The sequence below is a fragment of the Panthera leo genome, chromosome A1 (genome assembly GCF_018350215.1).
Source record: "Panthera leo isolate Ple1 chromosome A1, P.leo_Ple1_pat1.1, whole genome shotgun sequence".
Classification (NCBI taxonomy): domain Eukaryota; kingdom Metazoa; phylum Chordata; class Mammalia; order Carnivora; family Felidae; genus Panthera; species Panthera leo.
The window spans coordinates 104018751-104026851 of NC_056679.1; positions in this window are offsets into that span (position 1 = coordinate 104018751).

The following is an 8101-nucleotide window of genomic DNA, read 5'->3' on the forward strand; positions in this document are numbered from 1 at the left end:
CAAGCCTCTGTGCATTCCTGTAATGTCCTTCCCCACCTTGTCTCCGTGAAAAATTTCCACTCCTCTTTTAAGATCCTCCTCCAAAGCCTTCTGCGCCACCAACAGAGTTAGCTGATTTCTTTTCTCTGTGTCTGAAGCCACCTCTTTATTTCCATGCAAGGGCACTTATCATATTGTGTTGTAATTTTTTACATACACGTTTCTCTCTCCTACAGTTCTGGCTTCATCCATAATGTTTTGTACCGTAACTGTCACTCAGGAAATGTTTGTTGAGGTGAATTCAATCCCTCAACAAATAATCCCTCCCTCTCTCTGCCCCTCCCCTGCTCATGCTCGCTCTCTCTCTCTCTCTCTCTCTCTCTCTTTCTCAGGCTTACAACTACATGGCATAAAACATTCAGCGAAGCTGAAATTCTGAGTCCCAAGGATGAAATGCATTTCCACCCACCGAGGTTGTATCCCCGGTACATGAGCAGCAATTGAAATGGCTAATCTATTTTTTCTCCACTAACTTCCAGCCTCTATGCAAGGGACAGAGTCTTAAGGATGGTATCATTGGTAATATTTGAGCTGTTTCTACTGTAAGGAAGGAAGGATGAATTCAGGCATTATGTCCAACATGCTATAACAATAAAAAAAAAAAAAAAAAAAAACCTCCTGGAAGAAGCACCCACTATGAGATAGCAGTCAGTACTGTTACAGGAAATAACAGAAGTCGGCCAACAACATATAAGTAACATTTAAATGTGATTATGGGCAAATGTGAAATATTTCATTAACTTTACCAGTCTTTATGACTTCCTGTTTCTTTCCCTTTCCAGAAAATAATACACAACTTCCTGCTGAACAGAATCAACCAAGAAATATCAAATGATAGGGGTGCCTGGGTGACTCAGTCAGGTGAATGTTTGACTCCTGGTTTCAGCTCAGGTCATGATCTCACAGTTTGTGAGTTCGAGCCCCACGTTGGGCTCTGCGCTAATGATGAGGAGCCTGGTTGGGATTCTCTCTCTCTCCCTCTCTCTGCCCCTCCCCTGCTCATGCTTTCTCTCTCTCTTTCTCAAAATAAATAAATTAAACTTTAAAAAAAAAATCAAATGATAGATGACCTGGTCTTACATGGTATTAGGGAAGAAAATAAAAGAAAGAAAAAAAAAATAGAGAAGTTGTCTAGATATATTGGTTTCAATGATATTAATGTTTAGTTTCCAGCTTCCTCTTAGGGTTTCTAGCCTTAGTGGAGCGTGACTATTGTTCTTTCAATAAAATACAGTCTTACAGCACTGCCATAGTGATCACCTAGAGTTTGGCTTTGCTTTGTATTGTTCTTGTGTTGTTTCTAATTGCCACTGATTTATAGGATGCTTGACCTCCTCCGTGTGGTTTATGTGGACACTGAAACCCAATAAAATCAAAATCAACACTGCAACAAAGCGGGTCTCAAAAATATATATAATGTTGCCAACTTAACGATTCTTTCCTTAAAAACCACCAGACGCACCCAAACGCAGATTTCCCTGAAGCCAAAGGAAAAAGCCATCCTTCCTCGACTGCTCCACTTTTTCAAGAAGTGTAACAAATGAAAAAATGCACAAATCGTAAGTGCACAGCGCGATAAAAGTTCGCAAAGCAAGCCTGCCCAGGTACCCGGTACCTAAATCCAGGCAGCGCCCCAACATTTCCACCTGCTTGCACTGTCCAGCCTACCTACCTAAGTAACCCATATCCTGGTCGAACTGTACATTAACTTTGCCTGTTCTGGCATTTTACATAAGTGACTTATACAGCACGTACTCTTGTGTCTGGTTTCTTTTGCTCCAAATTCTATTGTTGAGATGTCTCTTCATTTTCACCTGTGCCAGCAGCTTGGTTCACTGTCGTTGAGAGACGGAATCCCTCTTCCTCGGTTTCGGGAGCATCTAAACAAACAAGCCAGCCTTCCTGGGAAAACCCGTTGAGACACGTGGAGCCCAGCGTCAGAATATAAACATGGTAGTCAGAAGAGGAAACAGTGAATACGACGACCTTTTGAAACAGCTCAAAGTCAACTTTTCAGAAGCAGCTGTTTGAGGTGAGAAACGGAAGGGCAAAAAGTCGTGTGAGAGAAGCCAGAAAAAAAAAAAAAAAAGGTCTTGGAAAGAAATGCCCAGAACTGAATCACGGATCTTGGTTCAAAAGGAAAGAAAATTGGTCCTTCTGAAAAGATTTTGATGTAGGCTGCCTTTGCACTCATCTCTTTAGCAAAATTGTGCTTTTTTTTTTTTTTCCTGCCTCTGCAGTTCTGCAGTTGTTCTGAGGGCCACAGCTCTGTTAGGGAGAAGATTTTCCCACAACTTTTCTCCCACTGTATGGTATGTGATCAAATGATTCTTCACAGAAAAAAAGCCATTTCCATTCTGTTTCTGACTCTTTTACTTTTCTCCAGTTCCTTTTCTTTTTAAGTAATCTCAGGGTACTTGGATGGCTCAGTACGTTAAGCTTTTGACCTCAGCTCAGGTCATGATCTTGCGGTTCGTGGGTTTGAGTCCGGCTTCTGGCTCTGCGCTGACGGCTCAGCTCGGAGACTGGAACCTGCTTCAGATTCTGTCTCCAGCTCTCCCTCCTCCTCTGCTCATTCTCTCTCTCTCTCTCTCTCTCTCTCTCTCTCAATGTAAATAAACATTACAATTAAAAAAAAAAAAAAAAAAAAGCTTTAAGTAACCTCTACACCCAGTGTGGGGCTCAAACCTACAACCCAGAGATCAAGAGTCACATACTTTACCGACTGAGCCAGTCAGGCACCCCCTATTTCTGCTTGTTTTATTTTTTTTTTTAAGTTTATTTACTTTGAGAGAGAAAGAGAGAGCACGAGCGGGGTCAAGGCAGAGAGAAAGGGAGAGAGAATCCCAAGCAGGTTTCACACTATCCACATGGAGCCCAGTGCAGGATTTGAGCTCATGAACTTTGAGATCATACCCTGAGCAAAATCAAGAGCCAGATGCTTAACCAACCGAGCCACCCAGGCATCCCTATTTCTGCTTCCTTTAAACAGGTTATCAAAAGCTTTCTTTGTGTTTGATATTTCCATTACAGTGAGCAATCCTGTCATAAAAGTTTATAAAATTAATATTCTTACCAAGTAATTCTGAAATTTAAGATACTGAAATTTTCTCCAGTGTTTCATGAAATTGCATGCATTTAAAACATAAATTATTTTTATTCCATTATGAAGGTGTTTATTAGGGGAATTATGAAAATAATCTCATAAATATCAGTGCCATACTGTGAAGATAAAAATACCTTTTTTTTTCCCTTACAAAAAAACTCAAATTCACACACACAAAAAAATTTCACTAGTTTAAACTAGAACTCACTTGGGGCACTTGGGTGGCTCGGTCAGCTGGGCATCTGACTTCGGCTCAGGTCATGGTCTCACAGTTCGTGAGTTCAAGCCCCGCATCGGGCTCTGTGCTGACAGCTTGGAGCCTAGAGCCTGCTTTGGATTCTGTGTCTCCCTCTCTCTCTCTCTCTCTGCACCTCCCCCGTTCACTCTCTGTCTCTCTTAAAAATAAATTAAATTTTGGGGCGCCTGGGTGGCGCAGTCGGTTAAGCGTCCGACTTCAGCCAGGTCACGATCTCGCGGTCCGTGAGTTCGAGCCCCGCGTCAGGCTCTGGGCTGATGGCTCGGAGCCTGGATCCTGTTTCCGATTCTGTGTCTCCCTCTCTCTCTGCCCCTCCCCCGTTCATGCTCTGTCTCTCTCTGTCCCAAAAATAAAAAAAATAAAAAAAAAAAAAAAGTTGAAAAAAAAATTTTTTTTTAAATAAATTAAAAAAAAAATAAATTAAATTTAAAAATAATAATAATAAATAAAAATAAAATAGAACTCATTTGAAATATAATTACTATAGTTTTGAAAAGATATTAACTAAGTGAGTCCAGTGAATCTGGAAAAAAAAAAAAATTTTTTTTAATCCAAGCTTCTCCCTACACCCTTCCACTTAGGGAAGGTTAATTCAACTTGTCACAGATATAAAATATTTCTCAGGATATTTACCACATAAGAGAGAAAGGAAGTGTGACTGGTCAGCACATAAGTAGCCTGAATTCTGGTTTGGTTTTTTTGTGTTTTATTTAATGTTTATTTATTTGTGGAGAGAGCATGAGTGGGGGGGGAGGAGTGCAGACAGAGGGGGAGAGAGGATCCAAAGCTGACTCGGAGCTGAAAGCAGAGAGCCCAACGTGAGGGTCGAGCTCACGAACCGTAAGATCATGACCTGAGCCAAAGTCGGACGCTCAGCCCGCTGAGCCACCCAGGCACCCCGAATTCCAGTTTTAAAACCAATTCCAGGTATAAGAGGACATGGTTCATTTCGTTGGCTACTAAGATAGGCTGCAGTAGTAAATTAAAAGGGATCTTAAATTCCTTGAGCTCTTTCCGTCAAGAGATGGAGTCTACTTCCCCACAGCTGAGTCACCTTGTGCTTGCTTTGACCAAGAGAATAGACAGATGTGCCGAACGTGGCTCTGAGCTCAGGCTTCAAGAACCTCGTGACTTTGCTGCCCTACCACCCCGCCTCGTGCCCCAGACCTGTCGCCTCCAGAGGAGAAAGCGTGTGACTGGGGAGAACAGCACGCAGGGCAAAGACAAGCTGCCTGTGTCACGGTCCCTGACAGTGACGGGTGGTTCTTTGTGTCAACCTGACGAGCCTCACAGCTGCCCGGATAGCTGGTAAAACATGTCTTGGTGAGTCTGTGCGAGTGTTTCTGGATGAGATTAGCATCTGATGCAGTAGATTGAGTGAAGAGACCTGAGGTCACCAATGTGGGCAGGCAGCATCCAATCTGTTGGAACAAAAAGAGGAAGAGTGGACGAATGTCTCTTTCTTCTTGAGCCGGGATGTCCATTTTCTCCTGCCTTCAGACATGGGAGCTCCTGGTTCTCAGCCTTCAGGCTTGGCCTGAATTATGCCCCCAGCTCTGCGGCTTGCAGACAGCCTTCACAACTGCCTGAGCCAATTCCCACAACAAATCTCCTCAGGTATATTGAGATACAGTGAAACCTTGGTTTGGGAGCCTAATTCGCTGCGGACACATGCTTGTAATCCAAAGCACTTGTCTATCAAAGCGAATTTCAAGGACCATTGGCTCAGGTGTGATCATGTGACATTCAGCATCACGTCCTACTCATATCACCAGACATCGCTCATTTTATCTAGTTAAAATATATTAGAAATGTTTGCTTATCTTGCAGAACACTCGCTGGAACAAGTTTCTCGCAATCCATAGTTTCCCTGTCTATCGTATTGGTTCTGTTGCTCTGGAGAACCCTGACTACGACACTGACCAGCAAGCCTGCAAAGAGAACAACCAGCTGCATATCCCCAGGTAAGAGCAGCAAAAAGAAACGCCTAGGTGAGCCCAGCCCAACTTTATGAACAACAGCAAAACAACAGGCCATTTCAGCCACTAAATTTGAGGGAGGTTTGCAACAGAGCAACACAAAACAGACAGGGAACCTGAGCCCATTTCATGGGCTTTCATAAGCCCAATTCAATTCAGGAAGGAAAACAGACCAGTACACTTGGGGGCAGAGAGCGAGAGGGAGAGCGAGAGGGAGAGGGGGTTACTATCACGTCTCCTACTTCAAATTTCTACGGCATTTTTCTGCCTAATTTAGTCCCAATCTATTTCAAATCAGAGCAACTATAATCAATGCCTAATATCTGTCTCTGACCCCATTTACTTCCCAAACCAATCCCATCTCCATGGTACCACCAAAATATCTAGGATCCTAATTAAAATTCTCCCTGCCACTACTCTTCCCTTCAAACACACTTCTGCCCATGGGGTAAAGTCCTGAGCCTACCATTCATACATAACCCTTCATGAGGCCCTTCCCCAAGCAGAAAAGGCAGGAGTATTGACCCATTGGCTCCCATCCCCCATGATCAAGGATTGCTCCCAGATGTGCTAACCTCCCCCGTGCTTCCAAGCTGGGTATATGTCATAACCTAGAAAGTTCCTTATGGCGTGTGCAGCACCAAAGGAAATCCTGGGGCATTAGGTGAGGACTTGAAGGGGGACCTTATTACCTTAAAATGAGTAGAAGCCTGAATGGAACTGTCCAGTACATTCACAACTGAAATCTGAGCACAGTCAAGCACATGTGAGTCAATGTGCCAGATTTTTAAATTTTTTTAAATGTTTATTTATTTTTTGAGAGAGAGAGCATGAGCAGGAGTGGGGCGGAGGTGGGGGGGTGGGGGAGAGAATCCCAAGCAGGGTCCACTCTGACAGGCAGAGCCCAACGGTCGGCTTGATCTCAAGCACTGTGGATCATGACCTGATCTAAAATCAAGAGTCGGGTGACGTAACCAACTGAGCTCTGTAGATGCCCTGAGTACTTGTTATTATGAGTCTGAGGTCATATTTGAAGATTCATTTCCTTGGGAATCCCTCAGGAAGCCTTAAATAAAAGGTCTTCTGAGAGGGGCACCCAAGTGGCTCCGTTGTGTTGGACTCTTAATTTCAGCCAGGTCACAAGCTCACGGTTGTGAGATTGAGCCCCACGTGGGATCGAGCCCCCTGTCGGGTTCCACACTGAGTGTGGAGCCTGTTTGAGGTTCTTTCTCCCTCTCCTTCTGCCCCTCTCCCCAACCTGTGCTCTCTCTAAATAATAATAATAATAATAATAATAATAATAATAATAATCAATCCAGTTACTTACTTAATTATTTTTTTTTAATTCTCCTTTAAAAAGTTCACCTGGGAAATGCCTGGAGCCCCTGAGGTGGTTTTGCAAAGCCTGGACCTCCATGAATTACTGGAACTTCTCCTTTCAGACACTATTACCTCAATTAAACCTATCTGTGGCCAGGATGGTCTTTCTGGGACAAATTTATGGCAAGACAACCAGAAACATCGCTAGAGCCACTTGATGTATGATTATTTTTTTAAAAAGCTAACTAAAAATTCTACAGTATCACCTGGGAAACCCGTTTTCCAGACTCTGTTGCCCAAGCCCCACATAAGAACTATAGGATTCTGAAATCTATAGCAATGGGTGGTGGGGGGGGGGGGGGGTGGGAATTGCACAAGCTCACTGTATGATTCTAAGACATACCTGAAAGTTTGAGACAAACATTTAAGAAAAATGGCGGGTCTCTAAAACAGGCTTCATTCACCACTAGGTGGCGCCAGAATTTCAAAGATGAAACTATCTACTGTATACCTTTCCCTTCGAGAATACAGGGTATTTCCCATTTTTCTCTCTCCTCCACATCTCTCCAACTTCTAGAAAAGGGCTATACCACGCCAAAATAAATATTCCACTAATTATCAATGTGGCACTTCTTCGAATTTATTTTGGTTATAACAGACAGTCTCCTTCTGCAGGGACCTTAGAGGGGGCTATTTCAGTGCCACCCCACACCTTCCCTTAGCATCCCTCCTTTCCGAGTGCAATGTTTGGAAGAAGTTAATCCACTGGCCTCCATAGCAAGGAGTGATTGGACAAAAAAAGAATTACATGACAAGTTCCCAAAAGCCATGTTTAACCATTTGTAGTTTCGATCCCTGCCCTCTCCTGGAAACCATGACTTAAAAAATACACCAGAATCACCAGTTTATCCTTTCCAAACCTCCACTGCCTCAGTGCAGCAGTATCTGATGACTTCTTCACAGTGTTGTCCTTTCTTATATCTCAGAGTTTTTACACATTAAAAAATCCCATGCACGCCAGTCAGAGTGGCCAAATGAACAAATCAGGAGACTATAGATGCTGGAGAGGATGTGGAGAAACGGGAACCCTCTTGCACTGTTGGTGGGAATGCAAACTGGTGCAGCCACTCTGGAAAACAGTGTGGAGGTTCCTCAAAAAATTAAAAATAGGTCTACCTTACGACCCAGCAATAGCACTGCTAGGAATTTACCCAAGGGATACGGGAGTGCTGATGCCTAGGGACACTTGTACCCCAATGTTTATAGCAGCACTCTCAACAATAGCCAAATTATGGAAAGAGCCTAAATGTCCATCAGCTGATGAATGGATAAAGAAATTGTGGTTTATATACACAATGGAATACTACGTGGCGATGAGAAAGAATGAAATATGGCCCTTTG